The sequence below is a fragment of the Onychomys torridus genome, chromosome 15 (genome assembly GCF_903995425.1).
Source record: "Onychomys torridus chromosome 15, mOncTor1.1, whole genome shotgun sequence".
Lineage (NCBI taxonomy): Eukaryota > Metazoa > Chordata > Mammalia > Rodentia > Cricetidae > Onychomys > Onychomys torridus.
This window is the reverse complement of record NC_050457.1, coordinates 38,990,138-39,014,045: the sequence shown is the minus strand read 5'-3', so window position 1 is coordinate 39,014,045 and position 23,908 is coordinate 38,990,138.

Genomic DNA, 23,908 nt, shown 5'->3' with positions numbered 1-23,908 from the left:
GTTTCAAATCATTATTTTTTTATTTTAAAAATAAAATAGACTTTTTAAAATCATATATTCTGATTATGCTTTCCTCTCCCCCAGCTCCTCCCAGGTATCTATCTACCCACCCCCAACTCCACACTCTCTTTTGCTCTCTCTCACTAGAAACCAAACATGGACCTTAATAAGAAGAAAAAAGGAAAAAACAAAATAAAAACAGACAACACTGAATACGACAGAACAGAAAAATAGGGTGGGGGAGCCACAGAAAAGACACAAGAAGCATAGAGAGCCACATGCACTTGCACACACATAAATCCCATGAACATAAAATAGAACACCATAATACATATGGTAAATTAAAATTAGGCAGAGCTTCTAGAGCTTTAGTGTCTGGCATAGTAGCTGCTAGGCATGTAATAAGTCCCACACCTGGGCACAGCTGTATTCAAATGAGGTGTGCTAGAAATAGGAAAAATTACACACTGGGCAGCAAAGCCTTACTAGGAAAAAAGAATCGAAAATACCGCATCCCAAGTATTTTACTCATGGTCAACCTACATTATATATGTATTTCCTTTTAATAGAGCACCTCTTACAAACTGAACCCACCTATTACTTACCTTTATTAGGTATTAATCTCCTTTTAAGCTTTAATTACAGGGTGCTTACTGTATATCAGCCCCTAGCACATGGGCCCATTTTAAAGAAACATTTAAGAAGTGATTTACCTCAGAGTACATAATGTAATAAATTAATTCAAAAATAGTTATTTATGGTTATAGAATATATGCATGCAATCCCAATGTATTTTTAGCCACCTTGTTCACAGTCATCATCATCATTTTTGTCATTTAGAACTGACCATCATCTGCGAGCCAGTTGATCTGATTCTTTCATCTTTGTACCTCTTACAAAGAGGAAGCAACATAACACCACATAATATTCTACTTAAATGAGAATTCATGCCAAATTTGGGTGATGTAAGACTCACAGGTATCTAGTTAAAAGACATTTTGCAAAGTCTTAGTACTAAAATCTTGGTTGTGAATCTGGAACAAAGACAAGGAGTCTATCATTTTAATCAACACCCCAGAACTTTGCTACAATAGTTTGAGTTTTACAGCAGAAGAATGTTGAGAAAGAATCATAAGAAAACAAGCCTTCAGCTCAGATTAGTGATTTCTTATATAGAGTGGATAGAAATGTTTTTATTGTATTTCTCTCAGGGAATTTGAGATATAATATACTATGCTAGTCAAAGGATTGTTCAGGTTTTACTTACTGTTCTAGAGGCAAAGCTGAGCCTTGAATACATACTCAGATGTAACTACACTTAAGAGGAGAGATAAAGGTATATATCAGATACTGGATTAGTTGGCTAGGCCTGCCATTACACAAAGATGAGCAGCTTCAACAGTACATATAAGTCTTCTTTCTCACAGTTCTGGAATCTAAAAATCCAAGACAAATGTAAACACAGAGGCATTTGAACCACTTGTCCATTTAATGAAATGCCCACAATAGACTATCTACTTGGGTCTGTGGCCTTCTCTGCTTCAGGATTTTGATCAGGTTTACATGATAAGGTTTGTATTCCCCTCACTTGAATTGAGCATCAAGTCCAACCAGAAAGTTATTAATTATCCCCAAACAGTCAGGAGACTACTTCACCAGTAGATTTATCTTGCCTAATAGGCAAGCTACTTTTTGTAGTGGGCCAATAGCGGTTAATGTACAAACTCATAAGTGCTCAATTGCTAAGAACAGGTGACTTCTAAGTGATCAGGTCTGAAATGGACATCTTTATTACCTGGTTTAAAGCCCAGAAAACATTCTGGAAGAGGGAGAAAAAAAGTTGTGCAAGCCAGAAGATGAGTGTCTTCTAGGAAGGAAGACTAGCTGGAAAGAATGATGTCAGCAAGAAATGGAGAGGGTAAGAGAAGGCAATGGAATAAGCTGTCAGCATGTGTGAAACTGACAATAAACAAGAAAGGGGCCGTATGCCCAGAACCTTCTTTATCAATAAGCCAATGTGAATTCTGTTAATAATCTCTACTGTAAATAAAAAATTCCATCAATAAAAGTTTTCATGTACAAAACGTCTAATGGTCAGTCCAGCCAAATATGACACATTGGCCGGAAGCCAAGGTGTTAACATAGTGTAATGTGTAGCATTATGTAATTTTGTAATTCTGGATATGTTACAACTCAAGTAGTAGCATAAATACCATTTTTTTTGTTTGGTTTTTCGAGACAGGGTTTCTCTGTGTAGCTTTGTACCTTTCCTGGAACTCATTTGGTAGCCCAGGCTGGCCTCGAACTCACAGAGATCTGCCTGGCTCTGCCTCCCAAGTGCTGGGATTAAAGGCATGCACCACCACTGCCCAGCATCATAAATACCATTTTAAAATCATGTTTTATTATATTATATGATGAATGTTTGTTTGTGTGTTTGTCAGTGCACCATGTGAAAACTACCATGTGTGTGCATGTGCATGTGTGTGTGTGCATGTGCATGTGTTTGTTAAAGGAAAAGAGTCAAGAGATAATGTAGAAAATATTGTCTCTTTGGGGGCCATTCTACTTGGCTTGGAGACAGCCATGTTCCCTTTGTGTAGTCATTTCTGTGCATTGTGAGAATCCAAACTTATCAAATCATTTTACTTTGATCACCTCTCCAAAGATCTCCATCACCTCGTACAAGCATTTTGAGCTTCGGGATTTGGATATGGATTTGAGGATGGCACATTTGTCCCATAACTGACAGACCAGAGTTCAAAAAACTACATTAAGTCTCTTGATACTCATCATTCCAACGCAACTATATTGTGAGGCATCCATTGGCCATTCTCATTTTCACCAGTGTTTAGCCCTGGGCTGAAAGCCAGCAGACTCATAACAGATAAACTAACAAATGAATGAATAATGGATGACCTCCTAACCAGCCAAGGAAATCTCTAGTCTGTTCTGTCTGTTATGTGAGCCCTTTATCATATCTAATGTAGTTTAGCTACTTACTGTATTCATGTACACACAGCTACACTTTAGTAACTTTTCAGTGTGTGTGTGTGCTTTAAGCAGTTATCACTGAGTCTATGTATTTCATATGTGTATTTCTTAGTTTTGTTTTATCTGAAAATACATAATATTCAATAATGACCTGAAATAATATTTGTATTTAGTTTTTGTTCACTAGTAAATTGGCTAAGCTGCAAATCCAGCACTTGGGAGACTATAATGGGAACTGCAAACATAGGACAGGCCTGGAGTATACAATAAATCTCTGTCAAAAGATTAAAAAAATGTATATATTGTGTCCCACAGAAATACTTTCTGAAAAGGCTTTTGGTTTGCATGATTTTGATGATAATAATGGTGGTAAGGATGACAATAATGTTGAATCAGTAAAGCAGTGTGTTGGAGTCAGCGTTATAAGAATGAATCACATTTAGCTACGCATTATACTAAAATACTTGTCCACAATCTCACATACAATATAGCTAAATAAAATTCTACAGCAAATGCAGTTTCTTTTAAAAATTCTCAGTTATAGACCCTTATAATTCAAAATAAATAGTCTCATAAGTTCAATGGCAATTCAAACCAGTAACCGAACAAATTTACATAGTTCACAAATCTCCCATTTAATGTAAGACCATTAAAATTACCAAAGATTCATTGAATCATATTACGTACACAAAGTATCTATGTACGTGAATATAAAACCACCTTGAATTTCATGAGTTTTGATAGTCATACCTTCCAGATGACAGCATTTCTTTACTTTCATGGATGATGCCTTCAGGTCAGTTGGGGTCATGTCAGTAGCTGAGCTTGATGAAGTCCATGTGTTGGCAAACGAAAGAAAGAGGAGGAAGAGCTGCCAAAGCCGTGTAAACAGCATGCCTCATCGGAGCTGAGTTTGCATTACACTTCAGTAAAGTAGAAAAGAACAGGGGCAAACAGTCAGGCTGATTTTGAAATGAGCCATTCTTTCTATCTAAAATATAAACAATCCTTCAAATGGAACTCAAAAACAATTGTTTTATATCAAATCATAAGCCTAAGCACTGTCTGTTGCCAATAGCTCACTCAAAACTATGTGATGTTTCATCTTTAAAGTGTTGATTAACTAAAGTAGTAACACCCACACTTCACACAAATAAAATTGCAAAGTGATGTTTAAGTACTTAGTCATAAGCATTCTCTAAAATGTTTTATATACCATAAAGGACATTTCAAAAACTCTAAGCTAAAAAGCATTTTATTGCTTAAATTTCCATGTGTAATGATGAATCGCGCACATTTTGAGTCAATAAAAGAGGAAATTTCTTCACTAAATGGATTTCACCACCTAGAACTCAAGTTTTTCTGCTGCAAATTGTCTTAGTTAATGCAAATAGTAACTGTACATTTTATATGAAATATTTATGTATGTCTCAGTCCAGATATAAGCAAGGAATATAATGTGTTCTGTGAGGAACACATTTTTAACTGCTTAATAGAATATTTTGTTATATTGACCGACTATGCAGCACACTTATACCTAGTAAATTTTTATGAATCAGCACTTTTTTAGACACTAGACAAGGACAGTACAGTGCAAGCTGAAACGACTGGACACCCAATGACAACATGCAGGGTAATTCATCATAGGAAATGAAAATCAACCAACCCCAAGCCAAGGAACAAAGCAGCAATGACAAAGGGCTTTATGGGGTAGTTTTCATCAATTCTTAACACTAAGTTCCTGGAGATAGCCTTTGGCAAGAAGACTCTGCAAGGATGTCATGGCTAAAACACTGCAACCAGAGAAAACTAAAGGTAGGTAATAGCTACAACAACTTATTTTTAGACTTGGTGCTCAGACAATCCTTTTGAGAATCTTGTGAATTTTGTGAAACTTTGTCATCCTTTTTTTCTGTCTTTTCCACCACTGACTAATGCATATTCTCATTATTATTCATGGATGCATTTGAAGTTACCTCAAGCTTTATTTGTTTACCTTTCAACTCTCCCATATTGAAGACAGCATGATTCCCCTGATGATTTTATGGAAGTATGATGTTATATTTGTAATTAGCGAGTTTTCTCTATTTCAGCTTAGGCTGTAAATTGAGAGACAATACATACTCCTCTTGTTATAGGGCATATGTAAAAAATACATAAATGTCTTAATATTCAACACTAAGTAAGCTATTTTAACTCAGAGGTCGCATGAATTCAAGTTATGTGTTTGTCCTGTGAGGTCAGTTTTGACTCTGGGTACCTGCAAATTCCATTACGAGCAAATATTCATTGTGTAGTAGATATCCTGTACTTTCACTCCCAGAATTTTGCATAACATGGACTTTCAATGACCTATTTCATTATTAAAACAAACAAAAAACCCATATAATACTTCCATAAGCACCCCGAAAAGAGGGTAATGTCAAGAATTGTGATTTGCTGACTAAAAAAAAAAATCATAAATAATTTAAGATTTGGTTAAACTTTCATCTTAACATGATCAATGTTGACTAACTGACCGAAGTTTTACTTGCCATGTGTCTTTGTGGTAAATGAATTATTATGAAATGTTTGAAATATGGAAATTGTATTTCTTAAAAGTTATGTATTTTATGCATTTATCTATATAGTATTTCACATGTTAATTACCCTTCATGCATAATTTAATATGTTATTAAAACTTTTGCATTTGAATATACTCTAAGTACAAATGTATTTAACATTTCCAACCTAATGAACATTATAATTTTTCATGGTATGTGTGTAGGATTTGTGGTAGTTTGAATGAGAAATATTCTTCATAAGCTCATGTATTTAAACACTTGATACCCTATTGGTACTACTGTTTATGGAATGATATGTACCATTGATGAAGTAAGTATGTCACTGGGCATTGAATTTGAACCTTTATAGCCTCAGCTCAACCTCCAGCTCCCTCACTGACTTGTGTGTATGGTTGAAGATGTGATGTCTCAGCATTCTATAACAGCTGCCTACTATCTTAAATCTATGCCATTATGGACTCTCCCACTAAAACTATAAGCCAAAGCAAACTCTTTCTTCTATAATTATCTTTAGTCATGATGTTTTATCACAACAACCAACATTAATAAATACTACATTGTTTGTGTTGTCTTAGATTGTGACATCTTGGAAGCTATGGCCTACTGCTTCTGCCAGCAAATAAGAAAGTATCAGACCACACACCATATGTCACATTTTTATTTTTTGTATCTGTGAGGAATATGTTTGTTCCTTGGTGCTTTGACATTCATGAATTTAGAGTAATCATATTGATCATACTGTGCATATCTATTTCTCCCAGTGTGTTGGACATATATACTCATGGATGAATATTTTTAAATCTATTGCATTTATTTTATTTCTCTGTATATGCAGTACGTGTTTCTTGTTGTAGGACACTGTCTTTACAAAAATTTAATTTGTCAATAAGATTTTATATATATATATATATATATGTATGTGTGTGTGTGTGTGTGTGTGTGTGTGTGTGATTATTTTGATCAAGTCTATTCCTCTTTCCCCCCCCTGCAACTCCTCTTCTATGTCCCATCACTTTTTCCTCTCAGCTTCAGCTGACCTTTTACTCAGACTCCTTAAGTACACAGAATGCTGGCTGCATGGGCATGAATGCATGGCCATCAACCAAAGCGTCAACCTTAGAATCTCAGAACTGTACCCCTTAAGAAAACTGACCCTCCCACCATAACCAGTCATTTATCCTTAATCTTGCTCCAAATAGCAGTAGAATTTCCGGATTCCTTCTCCTCATCCATGTTATCATTTTGGCTAACTTTATCTTGCTCAGGTCTTGTGCAAGAAGTTACATGTTTTCTGATGTTGTCGGAATTGTTTTATCCATTCTGATATTTAACTTACAAGTAATGTATATATAAACGATTATTTGAATACTTTTAAAACAATTACGCAGGCCATTATTTGACAATAATTAATTATTGAACAACTTTTATATAACTATTACCCATCTGTATATCCTAATAAAACACAAAATGTCTTCTATCCTATTTTATAATATTTATAAAAGTTATTGCTCAGTTTTCTGGTGGCTAACATTGCCACAAACACTGCAGTTTTACTGAATATGTGGGTTCTAAGTATTTCCTCCCAATGATTGGTTTGCCTTCTCCCCATAACAGGAAATACATTCTTTCAAAGAAAGTAGAATTCTTCTTCATTTTTACTCTTATGTACTCCTTTTAATCTCAATTCTAAGATTAATTATAGGTCTTAGAAACATATTCTATTTTTGAAACAATGTTGTACCAAACTACATGGTTTTGTATTTCAAAACCTGGGATTTTCTGTGTTTGATGTCCATGTCATTTACAGATCTAGATCCAAGGTCCTTTCCTTCACTTTCTCTTATGCTCATAGTCATTCTTGTTCCTCCTGTCCAGTTATTTACTTTATATTAAAATTTATAAAGATATTTTGATCCATATCTTTTTTCTAAGTTCTTTATTACAGTCTGTCAATTTAAGTATTTTTTTAATCAATTACACACTGCTTATTATAGTAACTATATAATATCTCTTGAATTGGGGTTGACCATTTCTTAACTTTCTTTTGCTCCCAAAATTATTTTGCTGTTATAATATTTTCATTTTCAACAACAAAAGAAATTAGGATGACCTTTCCTCAATTAAAAAAAATGCAACAAAAAGGTGTTGCCTTGAAGGAGGTGGCTTGAGGGGGAAGGCTGGGGGTCTGGGGCAGGAAGAGGGAGGAGCAGGGCATCTGTTGTTGTTATATAAAATGAATAGAAAATTTCTTAATAATAAAAAAAGAAAAGAAAGATTTTGTTTGTTTATTTTTTTCATTTGTTGTGGTGGTGATATTTTATTTGTGTATCCCAATAAAGCTTATCTGAGGTTCAGAGGAAATAGCCAGCCACTATATCAAACATAGAAGTCAGGCAGTGGTAGGACATGCCTTTAATCCTAGCATTCAGGAGGCAGAGATCCATCTGTATCTCTGTGAGTCCTTAACCAAAAAGAGAACTACTTCCTGTATACCCATGCCTATATGCCTTCCCGTCCCTGCCATCTCACTTCCTCTCTCTGCCCAGCTACTTTATGTTGTATTAAATATATTTGTAGATCAGCAGTAGGAGAGTTGACATCCTTATAGTGTTGTCTCCTAGACCACAAATAACATCTTTTTCATTTCATTTAGTTTGACTTTTTGTAGAAGGAGTTTGAATTTTTAATTAAGTACTTATGGGCATCTGTGATTAGACAAAAATTTCAGAGATTTCAGTAATTATAATGCATAGGATATTTTTATTACTAGGGTTCGTTAAAAAGTTTATTATATAGGGCTTATAGGTAAAATTTTTTGTGTTTACTGAAAACATACAAAATTCATTTATTAGTTCTAGAACTTAAAAAAATAAATTTCTTGAGATTTTCTACACAGAATCCATGCCGTTCATAAACCCTTTAAATATTGCCATTCTCTTTTGTGTGATTATTGTTTACCTTCTGTCTTATTGAATGTATTTCTCTTGCCGTATGTTTAGGAATCAAGAGAGGAGTTTTGGGTTTTTTGTTTGTTTTTTACTGACTCTAATCTTAAGAAGAAAGCAATCTCTTATTGGATGTTATCATTTTCAGAATTTTCTCGCCAGTGTTCTCTCTCTCTCTCTCTCTCTCTCTCTCTCTCTCTCTCTCTCTCTCCCCTCCCCACCCACTGAGACTGTATCTCATTCCTTAGCCCAGGCTGGCATGGAACATATTATGTACTCTAAGCTGCCCCCAAATTCATAACAATACTCCTGCCTCCCAAACACTGGGATTTTAGGTGAAAGAAACCACTTTCAGCTTAGTTCCAACTTTTATTATATAATGAGCTTATTTGTCATGTTGGGTTGCCATAACAACAACAGCAACAAAAACAGAGAGCATACACACTAGGAATCTTATACAATAGATACTATTTTTTTTTTTTTTAATGGTTAGGGAAGCTGAAAGCCCTAGATCAGGGTCTCATATGATTCACTTTCTGGTGATGGCTTTTTTCTCCCTGGATTATAGATGGAGCCTTCTTCAGATTCATTCACATGAAGGGGCTCATAAAGTCACTACTCCTAGCCTGAGCAACCCACACTTATGATCTCCTCCAACCCTAATTAATTCCCAAAGCTCCATGTGAAAATGCCTTCATATTGGTTCAGGACTCAACATTTTAATTCTGAAATAAGGGATACTGAGTTTTTAGTAAATTCTTTTTGTCTACCTGTTGAGATCTTCATGGGATTTTTTTCCATTTACTCTGCCATTATATCAGATTAAGTTAAAGATTCTTTCATAGAAACTCATCCTTGAATTTCATTAAATACGATCTACTTGGCCATATTTTTTTTCTCATTGCTTGACCTAAATTGCTTTGTCAATCATTTGCTTATAATTTCTAAATAAATATAAAAAGCATTTAAACAAAAGAAGAAAGTGATATGTCAATATAATACAAGGTGTTAGCTATAGGTTTTAGGGAGATGTTCCTTATTGACATGAAGAAGTTCTCCATTCTTATTCTTCTAGTTTTCAATAAAACTGGTGTCACTTATCAAATACATAAATTGATGTGCTTTCCTGATTTTTCTTCTTTACCCTTGAAATTTTGAATTGTAGTAATTTTCTATTGACTATTTGTTGGACATCTTTAGAGGACTGCATGTTCATTTTATTAGCTCAATTATTTGTTTTAGTTTTTGTAGCACAAATTTTAAAAGGTCTTATTAATAAAAACAAACCCAAAGCCAGGTATTGAGGTAAACTCTGAAAGATCAGATAAGCAGAACAAGCCACAGCTAACCTCACCTCTCCAACTTCTCAGTTGATCCTGTTTCCTAGACTGGAAGCTTCTGAGTCTTCACCTGACTGAATCTCAGCTGAACTGCTGCTAAAAGACTAAAAGTTTTAAAGCCTAAAAAGCCTCTAGTTCCTGGCTCTCTCGCCTTGTGTACCTTTCTGTTTCCTGCCATCACTTCCTGGGATAAAAGGCATGTGTTTTTTCCCAGCAAAACATGAGACCTCAAGTGCTGGGATTAAACCATGCCTGGCTTCTATATCTGTCTAGTGGCTGTTCTGTTCTCTGACCTCAGATAAGTTTATTAGGGTGCACAATATATTGGGGGACATAATATCACCACAAGTTTTGTTTTATTTGTTTGTCCATATGGATTGAAGAAGATAATGTTGTATTTAAAATTCATTTTCAGAATTTTTAAGGATGTTCCAGTTACCTGTTGTCTACCCTAACTTTTTATAGCATCCGCATTTGATAATTTGTCCACTTCTTCTAAGCAAATATATCTTCATCCCTTTGTCCTCTCTGGAGACCTCAAGTTTGTGCTCCATTTTTATGACTTGTTGTTACTCATTAATAAGTTCCCATTTGCATTAAATCCTTTGATATAATTAATTTATTTTTTCTATGTTTATGCTGATTGATTTCAATCATTTGATTCATTCCATACATAATTCAATGATTCATTCAGTCAGACTGATTTCAACCTAATCATTTTTTATCATTGTCTTATATTTATTTTCTGTCATTTCTTTTTCATTTCATGATTTCTTGGAATTGTTGGTTTACTGATATAAGAAACCTATTCTCTCTCCTAATGTTAACATTTAGGAGTTCATCACCCACTTTAATACTCTTCTAGTGGTATCATACATATTTAATATGTAATATATTTCCCCTTTCCAGGCCACTATTTCAAAGAACTGTCATATTGATATTTCCAGTGTTTAAAGACTATTCGTGTACTTTTTGTTATTTTACTCTGTGGTGTTTCCACTGTCATCAGAGAACATGCTCCTTTGAACTAAAGATGGCTCAAATTAACTTTTTCTCAGTTGGATTTTTAGTACAATTAAAACTATTATACTGGCATGGAAAACTGACATGTTTACCAATGGAATCGAATTGAAGACCCTGACATTAACCCGCATACCTATGAACATATAATTTTTGACAAAGAAGCCAAAAATGTACAATGGAAAAAAGAAAGCATCTTCAACAAATGGTGCTGGCATAACTGGATGTCAATGTGTAGAAGGCTGCAAATAGATCCATATCTGTCACCGTGCACAAAACTTAAATCCAAGTGGATCAAAGACCTCAACATAAATCCAGCTACTCTGAACCGGATAGTAGAGAAAGTAGGAAGTACTCTTGAACACATTGGCACCAGAGAGCACTTTCTAAATATAACACCAGTAGCACAGACACTGAGAGAAACAATCAATCAATGGGACCTGTTGAAACTGAGAAGCTTTTATAGAGCAAAGGACACAGTCAACAAGACAAAGTGACAGCCTACATAATGGGAAAAGGTCTTCACCAACCCCACATCTAACAGAGGGCTGATATCCAGAATGTATAAAGAATTCAAGAAATTAGACATCAAAATGCCCAACAGTCCAATTAAGAAATGGGCTATAGAACTAAACATAGAATTCTCCACAGAGGAAGTTCAAATGGCTGAAAGACATTTAAGGAATTGCTCAACATTCCTAATTATCTGGGAAATGCAAATCAAAACGACTCTGAGATACCACCTTACACCTGTCAGAATGGCTAAGATCAAAAGCACAGAAGACAGCTTATGCTGGAGAGGATGTGGAGCAAGGGGAACTCTCCTCCATTGCTGGTGGGAATGCAAGCTTATACAGCCACTTTGGAAATCAATATGGCGCTTCCTTAGAAAATTGGGAAACCATCTCCCCAAAGACCCAGCTATAGCACTCTTGGGCATATACCCAAGGTATGCTCAATCATACCACAAGGGCATTTGCTCAGCTATGTTTGTATCAGCTTTGTTTGTAATAGCCAGAACCTGGAAACAACCTAGATGCCCTTCAACTGAAGAATGGATAAAGAAAATATGGTACACATACACAATGGAGTAGTACTCAGCAGAAAAAAACAATGACATTATGAGGTTCGCAGGCAAATGGATGGATCTAGAAAAAATCATCCTGAGTGAGGTAACCCAGACTCAGAAGGACAAACACGGTATGTACTCACTCATAGGAGGATACTAGATGTAAAACAAAGATGACTAGACTGCTACACAACTCCAGGGAGGCTACCTAGGAAACAGGACCCTAGGAAAGACCCAAGGATCACCAAATGACAGAGAAATGGATGAGATCTACATGAACAACCTGGACGACAGTGGGAGTAATGAAGGGCAAGATTTGAGGGGAAAAAAAAGCTTAGGGGAGCAGGAGATCCCAGCTGGATCAAGAACAGAAAGGGAGAACAAGGAATAACAGACCATGATAAATGAAGACCACGTGAGACCAGGAATAGGCAGAGTGCTCAAGAAGTCCCCAGAAATCCACAATGATATATCCTCTGTGGTCTGCTGGCAATGGTTGAGAGAAAGCCTGATCTGACCTAGTTTGGTGATCAGATGGCCAAACACCCTAACTGTAGTGCTGGAACTCTCATCCAATAACTGATGGAAGTGGATGCAGAGATCCTCAGCCAGGCCCCAGGTGGAGCTCCAGGTGTCCAACTGTCAAGAAAGAGGAGGGAGGGTCTGAAAGAGCGTGAATTGTTGAATCCAAGATTGGAAGAGCACAGGGACAAATAGCCAAACGAATGGAAGCACATGAATTATGAACCAAAGGCTGTGGAGCCCCAGCTGGATCAGGCCCTCTGGATAAGTGAGACCATTGAATAGCTTGATCTGTTTGGGAGGCATCCAGTCTGTGGGACCAGGATCTGTCCTTAGTGCATGAGCTGGCTGTTTGAAACTTTGGGCTTACACAGGGACACTTTGCTCAATCTGGAAGAAGGTGACAGGACCTGCCTGTACTGAATCTACCAGGTTTAAATGAATCCCCAGGGGTGCCTTGATCCTGGAGGACATGAGAATGGAGGGGAGGGGCTGGGGGGAAGGTGGGGGGGGGGATGGGAGGGGGGAGGACAGGTGAACTCATGGCTGATGTATAATATTTGAAACACATAATAATAAAGAAAAATTATTTATTAAAAAAGATAAGACATTTTAATACAATACATTTGAACATTTGAGGCAAACAGGATATTCTAAATTTTCAGACTATTATCTAGTCACTAGTTAGTAACCAAATCAAATACTCCTTCCAGTTACACACTTTTTTGGTTTATTAAATTTTACTCATATTTTAGTAATATTTTTTCTCTATAAATCTATAAAAAGAAAAGTTTATTTTATTCCTATAAGACCAATTTTCTTTTTGGTAACTTCTTAAATTTTGTAGAAATGTTAAAAGTCACATAGTTAGTTTTTCTATAGTTAAGAGAAGGAAAAAACCTGAAATTGTTGTGTTTATATGTAATGTTGTCTATTTAAATGGCAAGAATATTTGATTTCAATTGAAGGACAGATACCATGGGATTTTTATTTGCATTCTGAAAAATAAATGTGTGTGTGTGTGTGTGTGTGTGTGTGTGTGAGCGCACATGTGTAAATAATCTCTGCATAGATTTTTGTCTTTATTTTGGCTGTGATTTGGATTAATCTAGAACCTTATGTACTCTACCAATGAACTGCATCCCCATATGTATACTAAGAACTTTTACATAAGCTTTTAATTTTAGGCTGAAATTTTACATATTTTCTTTATAATATCAAAGGATGTGTTTTGATAATAGTGTCAGAAATCTTTGATTCCATAGTAACCTATTGTAATAATAATAAAAAGTAAGAGTAAAAAAATGCTTTATATATAAAAAGACCTTGGGTACTTTAATAGCAATGCATTTTTATGAGATTAACCTATAATGGAAATATGATTTGTATGGGTTTGATACACAATCCATTTCATCATTAAACAAAGGAAAAGTGGAGATATATATACATATATATATTTCACTTGTTAAATATACTTTAAACATTATATTTAAATTATCTTGTTATCTCATGAAAATACATTTCCTAAGACTGCTCAGGTACTACATATATACATAATTGCTTGCCTGTTTATTCCTTATTTTCTTCATCCTATTAAATTCTCATGGAGTCATTGAACACCTCACAGTAAACACCACATTATTATATTTAGCTTTGTGCTATTAGAGTGGAACTGAAGTTTCTAAAATTATATTGTTATTCAATGTGTTTATATTTGCTCAAATAAAATAGCTATTTCTTAAAGGTGTTAACATAATCTGTCTTAGCTTCAGACCAATGCCTGCATTGAGAAGAGATATACAGAGAGAAGGAATTAATTTACCTCCTAGGGTTGCATACTTTGGAAGCTGACTTAATAATTAAGCATGCAATTCACTGACCTCATAAAACCTTTATAAAACATACAGTGAAATGTATAGGTGCTATGTTATTTATAAACTCATTCTAAAAGTATTTAATAATTTGTGTGTACCCTAAAATATGAATATTTGAACGAGTGAAACATACTTTAGTATACATATTCAGTTTTCTCCTATTTCCTTATACTTCATGTGGAATATATTATTTATAAAATAATTATTTATAAAATACATTATTTGCAAAATAATATTGGAGAGTGTGGTCCTATTTCATGGTTGTATGCTTACATAATTTTATAGATTGCTTACCCTCAAAGCACTTCTTTTGCCTCATGTTATCCTTTCTATTACACTTATTATGTTGTAATATATGTTCACTTTGTTCTCCACAATATTGCCTTTCATAAGGTTTTTAGTGAAATCATATACATAGAAAACTCAATGGCAAACAAACAAAGGCAAGATGAAACACCCCCAAATACTAAGCAATAGGGCAGAAGAAAACTAATTTCTGGGATATAAGCTTCCATATATAAACGTTTGTTTCTGCAGGACCTCTGCATGCATTTCTAATATACCTGGAAGTCATACCAGGCTCCTTGTTATATGTATTTTATGTATTGTGTCGATTATATCATGCCAACTATGTCATTGCAGTGGAGTATTTCACACCCCCTGAATTCATCTCACTCTTGAGTTCCACTCCATCCCCAAGTAGCTCTCTTACCCTTTCTCTCTCCACCTCTTCTTTCTTTGAGGACCATTTTACCTATATATGTTAAGATGCACAATTTCATCCTTAAAGCAGAGCTACCCTTCCCAGACCAATCTAAAATCTTGACAAACAACTAGTATAATCTCACTCTCTTACTTTTTCTTTCAAACTATTTTGAAAGCTGTAAAACTCCAGACCACAAGTTCAACATGCCTGAGTCTCTCTCCCAGCAACAAGTCTCATTAATTCAAACACCTTTTATTTATTAATTATTATTTTGTGTCTCAATTTGTTTTGTGTTAATCATGTGGCAATACTACTGGGGCAGCAAGAACAAATGTCTTCACCCCAAGTAGGGAAACAAAGACCCAAGTGAGGATAAACTCAAAATTAAACTTAGTGGACCAATATTTTCTGTCTGCAGTTGTTACTATCTTTACATGCTGTATCTAAGGGCATGGTTGGTGCTCTGAAAGAAAGGGAGAACAAGGAATAACAGACCATGATAAATGAAGACCACAGGAATAGGCAGAGTGCTCGAGAGGTCCCCAGAAATCCACAATGATATATCCTCTGTAGACTGCTGGCAATGGTCATGAGAAAGCCTGATCTGTCCTAGTTTGGTGATCAGATGGCCAAACACCCTAACTGTCGTGCTGGAACTCTCATCCAATAACTGATGGAAGTGGACACAGAGATCCTCAGCCAGGCCCCAGGTGGAGCTCCAGGAGTCCAATTGTTGAGGGACTGTAAGAGCATGAATTGTTGAGACCATGATTAGAAAAGCACAAGGACAAATAGCCAAACGAATGGAAGCACATGAATTATGAACCAAAGGCTGTGGAGCTCTCAGCTGGATCAGGACCTCTGGATAAATGAGACCATTGAACTGTTTGGGCGGCACCCAAGCTGTGGGACCAGGACCTGTCCTTAGTGCATGAGCTGGCTGTTTGGAACCTTGGGCTTACACAGGGACACTTTGCTCAGCCTGGAAGGAGGGGACTGGACCTGCCTGTACTGAATCCACCAGGTTTAAATGAATCCCCAGGGGAGTGTTGGCCCTGGAGGAGATGGGAATGGAGGGGAGGGGATGGGGGAATGGTGAGGGTGGGGGCAGGAGGGGGGAGGATAGGGGAACCCATGGCTGATGTGTAAAATTAAAACACAAATATAATAAATAACAAAAAAAGAAATGAATAGCAATGATAAGGAAGCTAGTAATACAGCACATTTTCCCATACATTAAGCTGCAAAAGTAATATTGATATTAATCCGAAATCAAAGACATTAGAACCTTGAGCCCTTGAGTTTGGAACACAAAGAAATAAAACAAGAATTTAGTACTTGAGTCACGGTAGTTAATGACAGGCTTGTAGAAAACTCTTCCTAAGATGGTGGTTGTGTTTGTGTAGTCTATACATGTATACCTGAGTTCACAGAATTAGACTCTTATATTAGTAGGACAAGTACTAACAGCAAATCTTGCTGTGTTCCTGGTCTTTTATAAAGACAAACGAGACACACGCGCGCACACACACACATACACACACACACACACACACACACACAGAGAGAGAGAGAGAGAGAGAGAGAGAGAGAGAGAGAGAGAGAGAGAGAGAGAACTTAGTGAAGAAAAACCATTTTCCTATGAAGCCTTTTCCCAAGCAAGGGATTGATGTGGAGACAGGCCCAGCAGACATGGTTGAGAGGACACCTGCTGAGGGCAAAAGACCTTTATAGCAAGACTTGAGTTCAGTGACCAAAGATGCTAACTGTTAAAGGCTGAAAAGGGATATCATAGCCATGGAAACAATGGTCTTTCCACGAAATTGCCCACATCAATTTTCTGAGTCTTGAATGTAAGATATTTGACCTCTTTTAGACAATATCTTAGAATTATGGAAGAATATGATAAAACATAAAGTCTGTTTTTTGTGTGTGGGTGTGGCAGAAATTTCAAGTTTATCACTAAGGTCTCCAGCTTATATTTAGAAATGTTTTCAGTGACTCCAAGAAGATAACTCTATGCAACATTTTGTTAAAGAATAAGGAGAGTATCATGAGTATAAGCAGTCATAAGCAATACTTGGAAACACTGAAGCTTGGATGGAAAGGGGTCCTGGCAGTCAGGGGCCAAGGAATAACACAAAGTCACCTTAAGCACAACAGCTTACAGCCCTGCTCTAGGGAAAGGTTCCACCAAGCTAACAATTCTGCTCAGGCAGGGAAGGGGTTCCCCCAGGGAAGTGGCTACAGTTCTTCTCTGCTCTGCTCTGCTCCATTCCAGCAAAAGAAACACTCACCCAGACCTCACTTGGCCCTTTTACCCTACAATACCTCCTAGGGTTCCTTCTTGTTTCAGGCCCTTCATGAATGGAATGACGATTGACTGCTTAGTTCTGCACGTTCTCATCTGGTTTCCACGAGGAGTACCCATTGTGAACCCATTGTCTTCGTCAACAACACACTCAAGGTGCCGAACAACAGAGTCCACTAGACAAACTTTTCAGAAATTGAACATTATTTATTCAATAGTAAGTACTTGGCTTTTCTAAAAGTGTGGTGTTTGCTCTCTGTCTCTCTCTCTCTCTGTCTCTGTCTCTGTCTCTCTCTCTCTCTCTGTCTCTCTGTCTCTCTTTCTCTCTGTAATTAAGCTAAGATAATCTAAAAGAAATTACCTCTGTGAATAAAAACTTCTAACATCTTATAGAGATGCATTTCCTGACATACTCTCAGCCAGAGTGTTACCTTCTATAAACTAGACTTTAATACAAGCAATGTTCTATTCACTTCATGAAGTCACCATGGCAACATATCAGATTCTGACACTACTGTGAGAAGTGGGGCACACATGTGTCAACTATCTCTGACTTTGATTTGTGTTTAATATTATGATAGCATCATTACTTCATGTGTTCTGTTTTCTTCCTTGTGGAATATTTCCCATCAACATAGACATGTTCATGGAATGCATTTTTAATTTAAAAAATAGTAAACTGTTACTTGTTTTATTTCTTCTTGTTCCAAACTCAAAGGCTCAAGGTTCTAATGTCTTTGATTTCTGATTAATATCAATCTTACTTTTGCAGCTTAACCTGTGGGAAAATGTGCTGTATTACTAGCTTCCTTATCATTGCTATTAATGTATTTCAGAGTACCAACCATGTCCTTAGAGCAGTACAGCGTGTAAAGATAGACAACCTTACCCATTACTCTGAGACTGGCTGGAGAATCTAAGAATCTACAGTTAGTCCAATGGAGACCTAACTATCTGAGCTTTTTTATAGGACCCCACAAAGATGGTGTTGCCACCTGAACAGCAGTAAGCAATTTTAGAACACGATGCCCCTTTTCTCCAAAGGTTTCATGTTTCTCAGGGTTATGGATAATGGTTATAGGGTTGGGGGTGGAAGAATATATTGGACTTGGTATTCACCTTAAGAAAAGAAAAAGGGGAATGGATAGTTATATGATATCAAGGAAGATTACTGTATATACTAGTAAACTAATTTAGTAAAATATCAGCCTTAGATAAATTATGCTGTTATGGATTCTTCTATATTGACACAAATGTAAACTATTTTTATATTCCAAATTAAGATAATTTGTATATTGATAGACATACAAAACTATGTTTGTTGTATTGTACACATATTCCTACTCTTGTTTGAACTATTTTGTACATTGATACAAATGTAATATTATATTTGTCATACTATATATATGTTATACCTCTAAGATATTTTGCATATTGATATATATTTAGGATTATTGTCATATTGCATATTGTACCTCTGTTTAAGTTATTTTGTATATTGTCACAATTTTGAGGTCATTGTCCTTTTACTGTACATTTGCTTACTGACTGTTTACCTTGTTTATGTGAAGTCTTATTCCTTAGGTAATTTAGGTAGATAAGACTGAGAGATTTATAGTCATCTATGATTGTCATCTCTATAGTTATGTTAGTAAGGCTGTCCAGATTTACAGATATATAGGTCAGATGGACAGGTAGTCTTCAGACACTTCATAGACCTAGTGAATATGGCATTTAAATAACTTAGAATTCTGTTGATGTGAGACATGATTGCTCCTGGCAGCACCAATTTGATCCTGAGAGAATGTTGGACTTCTAAGACATTTCCATCTGGAAGTTGGTCTTCATCTTGACACAAAATGGCCTACTGGGCAAAGAACTGCCCTTGCCTCAACTGCTGACAGTATGAACACTGTCCCTTTGGAATGAGCGGGACCCAAAGGATAAGCAACTGCCAAACTCTGACAAGACAGGTAACACCGTCATTCAAAATACCTGCTTCTGAAAATGATCTGTCAGATATGCTAGGCCTGTGGGCCAAGGATGTATGCCCCAACATTACAGAGAAACTTTGGGTGACTGTCCAGACAGCCAGTTTTCTCTGTCATTCTAGCTTTTTGGAAGTTGCTTACAATGTTCTTCCTGTTTATTTAGGAAATATTATATCCTTTTGAGGTCTTTGATATAGTTGAAGGCTAAATAGTTATAATTATAATTTTCCTTGATTACAATAAAAGATAAATTAGTTATGAAACCTTAGACTCACAAATATAAGATAGATAAAATATTTTTTTAATTTTTCCAAATACAAATAGACTAGGTATTATAACTGTAATTCTTGCTTGATAACTGTTTGTTATATGTAAGTTTATTATATTAAAGCTAAACCCTTCCTTTTTGATTAGCTAGAAAAGGGGAAATGCTGGGGGATACCTTTCTGTATGCTGTGAATATATGTTGTTCCCATTGGTTAATAAGTAAGTTGATTTGTCCTATGGCAACGCAGCTTAGAGGAAGGCAGAAAATCTGAGAGAGACAGAAAAGAGAAAGGCAGAGAGTTAAGGAGAAGCTGGGAGCTGCTGCCAGGAGAAGCAAGATGTAAGAGTACCAGTAAACCACAAAGACATGTGCCAATGCATAGATTAGTAGAAATGGGTTAAGTTATAAGAGCTAGCTAGCAACAAGCCTGACCCATAGGCTGTATGGGTTGTAAATAATATAAGTCTCTGTATGTTTATTTGGGAGCAAGCAGCTGCCGGATGTGGAAGGGAGAGATTTGTTGCAACCACAGGGCCAGGCAGGATGGGAGAAATCGTTCAACTACAGGGTTATTACATATCTTAGAGGTATATTGCCAGCATGCTGGCATTTGCTTTCACATTTCAATATTATGATTCTTCTTTTTCCCACTTTATTTTGAAAGGTGCCTTGAAAAAATGAAGAAATTCTTTGGGTCAATCATGAATTTTTTTTCTACAATGCTTTAAAGCAATGCTTTGAGGAAGCTGTTGTTATATGTGTTTTATCCTTTCACTTAGCCAAAATTACTACTAGATAACATATTCCTGAGTTTAACCAATAAATTTAAATTTCTTGAGGAATGTGATCTTCCTTTGCTATGATAGCAATTGAATACACACATATTATCTTAATTTTAGTTAAATGATGATCATGGCATGAAGAATATTATTGAAGTAATAAAAGTAGTGCAATGACTAATTATCTATATTTCAAACTGTTGGTATATATTTATAATATACAAGTTTTTCATTACCAGAATTTTTATGTGGAATCCAGGATTTTCATAGATATTAGGCACAGATTATAAAGTTTTAAAATATTTAATAAAGAGGATTTATGATAGTATTAATAAATTTTAATTACATTAATTACTTTATGAGTGATTTATCTGCTAAGATATCATTTTCTTAATTGTTTTTATGCAAATAGTTTACAATATTGAGGTTTAAAAAGTACATTCAACATTTTGGGCAGAAACTACTTATATTTAAAATATCTATTTTGCAGAAATATTTATTCTTAAGCACTTTGATATCATATTTTTATCTGATTTTGTTATTGTTTGCTCATTTTTATTTAGCTTCATGGGAAATGAGACATCGTCTTAACATTTCTTTCTATGTAGATAAACAATGATCACAGTGTCATTCTTGAAGGAAGAACTCTTGATTATCAAATTCTTCTCCCACCTTAAGGAAGGCTGGTTATGAGTTTGATGAAAATTCAGGGAATTATCAAAAAGAAGTCCTTGGTTTAATATAGATTTTTTTCAAGGTTCATTGTTAGAAATGCACATCTCCATTGCTGTTGTCTCCATACTACACATTGTGTATTCCATAGAAATTGTGTATCATACAAAATATTTTGAATTATTAACATCAACATACATCATAATTTATACACTATAATTAAGCTTTTGTGATATTTTATAATCCTGACAGTGCTAAAAATCAGTATCCTTCTTTTCCTGCTTAAAATGTATTTTCTACTTTTATTTTGGTGACTTATCATAGTAAGTAAGTAATTGAATAATAATTAACAATATAAAAATAAAATTAGCCTCTATTTTTCATTTTAAGTTTTCATTTTCCTAGGATAATTCTTGTGAAGTTATGCACAATAGATTAAAACACCCAAACTCTAAAGAACAATTGTTTCTACAAATGTAGATATTTTATATACTAGTTGTTATGCATGCATGTGCATGCACATTCACACATACATACATACACACACACACACACACACACACACACACACACACAAATCACTTAAATATCCTTTACCTATATAGTAAACTCTCTCTCTAGGCTCACACAGAGGGGAAAAAAAGAAAAAAATAAATTGTAACAGAGAGCCAGGATCTTGCAAGCATACTACCCAGAGAAGTGACTTGGAGTCTCAGAACTTTGAATATCTAGCTATCCTCAGACAGGCATTCTATAGACAAATAGAGTAAGTCCTGAAAACAGATTGATTAGGTTTTAAAATAATGACCAATTTCAGTTGATACTGAGTTAAATATATTATGAGGCTCACTCAGTAGAAGACAAGAAAGTGGATAGGAGCCAATAATACCTTAATCAGAGTCCAAGGTGGATTTCTAATTTAGAAAGATATAAGTATTGAAAACCCAACATTATAAATATCAAAATGATAGCATCGCAAAAATTCAGAGGAAGAACTGTTTGTTACTTCCTAATAAGATCAAATTTTGCATGACTAAACATAACATTTTGTACCTTAAAGAGGAAAAGTATGAGCTACAGAGATGGCTCAGTTCTTTTTTCCTTTTATTGAAAACAGATATTTTACTCACATAATATATCATGATTATGTTTTCCCCTCCTTCTGCAGCTCCCATTTCCTCCCCCTTCCCTTCCTATCTAGATATACTCCTTTTCTATCTCTCATTAGAAAATAAACAGGATTCTAAAGGATAATAATATAAAATGTAATATAATATAATGCAATATAATAAATATAATAGAAAAAAACAAAAACTAACATCATAATTGGACCTAAAACAAACAAAGAAAAGAAGCAAAAATAAAACAACAATAACAACAAAAACAAGAAGAAAAAGAGCCCAAGAGAAGGCACGAAGGCACATTTATCTGAGACTTTCATTTGCACCCTTGGGAATCCCATAAAAACACTAAACTGGAAGCCATAATATATATTCAGAGGACCTGGTGCAGACCCATGCAGGCCCTGGGCATGCTGCTTCAGTCTGTGGGAGTTCATAATAGCTTTAGCCACTTTGATTTAGAGGATCTTGTTTTCTCAGTGTCCTCCATCCTCTCTGGCTCTTACACTCTTTCAATCTCCTTTTCCTCAAGTTTCTTGAGCCCTGAGGGGAGGCATTTGCTGGAGACATCCTCGGGGCTTGTGTTCCAAGGGCTCTCATTCCCTGTGTAGCGTCTACCTGTGGGTCTCTGTGTTTCCTCCCTTCTGCTACAGTAGGAAGCTTCTCTGTTGACAATTGAGCAAGGCACTGATCTACGAATATAGCACAATGTCATTGGGAGTCATTGCATTTTTTTTTTTTCTTTAAGAGCAATAGCATTTGGTTTTCCCCTAGGTCCCTGGGCTCACTATTCTCAGGTTCATGGTCACCCAGACAGTGTTGGACACAGGATCCATCTTGTGTAGTGGGCCTTAATGCAAATCAGATATTGGTCGGTTACTCCGAAAAGCTTTGTGCCACCATTGCCCACTGTTGTCGATCCAAGGTTTTGTGGTTGGGTTGATGTTTGCATTTCTCTTTTGGTAGCATACAGAGTACCTGCCTGTACCAAAGTTGCCAGCATATGGGGGTGAAGGCTCTGCGTAGGCACCAGGTTTACTTCTGTATGCTCGGTGAGTTGTGTTGGTGTCATCTTCAGTAACAGGACCTTGCTGGTAGACTGGGCAGAGCTACCTACAGCTTCGCCAACAGCCTGGGTTGTTTGGGGATTCCCAAGGGAACCCTTTGACCAACAATCCCATTAGATGTAAACTGAGTCCAGGTACTGGAAGCTTCATGTGGTAACAGGAGAGGGCCCATTTTTACTGTTTTCTCCATCATTATTTGACAATTTCTTTTAGATAGCTTTCACATTTGTATATATTTTAGGGCATTTCACTATATTAAGTTTCCACACCATCCTACAGATGGCCCTTAATTTTAGCTGTCTCTGTCCATACTCCCAGCCTAGTCTCCATCTCCCTTAACCCTCCTCACTTGATCCTCACATTCCAGCATCCTTATCCATCCACAACTATACTATTTCCCTTTCCTGATGAGTTCTATCTGCCCCCTCCAAGGCCCTTACTCTATACCTAACCTCTATGGTTCTACAGATTGTAGTTTGATTATCATTGATTTATCTCCAATGAATATCCATGTATAGGCTAATATATACCATATTTGTCTTTCTGGGTCTGGGATACCTCACTCAGGATGAATTTTCTAGTTCCATCCATTTGCCTGCACATTTCATAGTTTCGTTTTTTTGTTTTGTTTTGTTTTGTTTTGTTTTTTGAGACAGGGTTTCTCT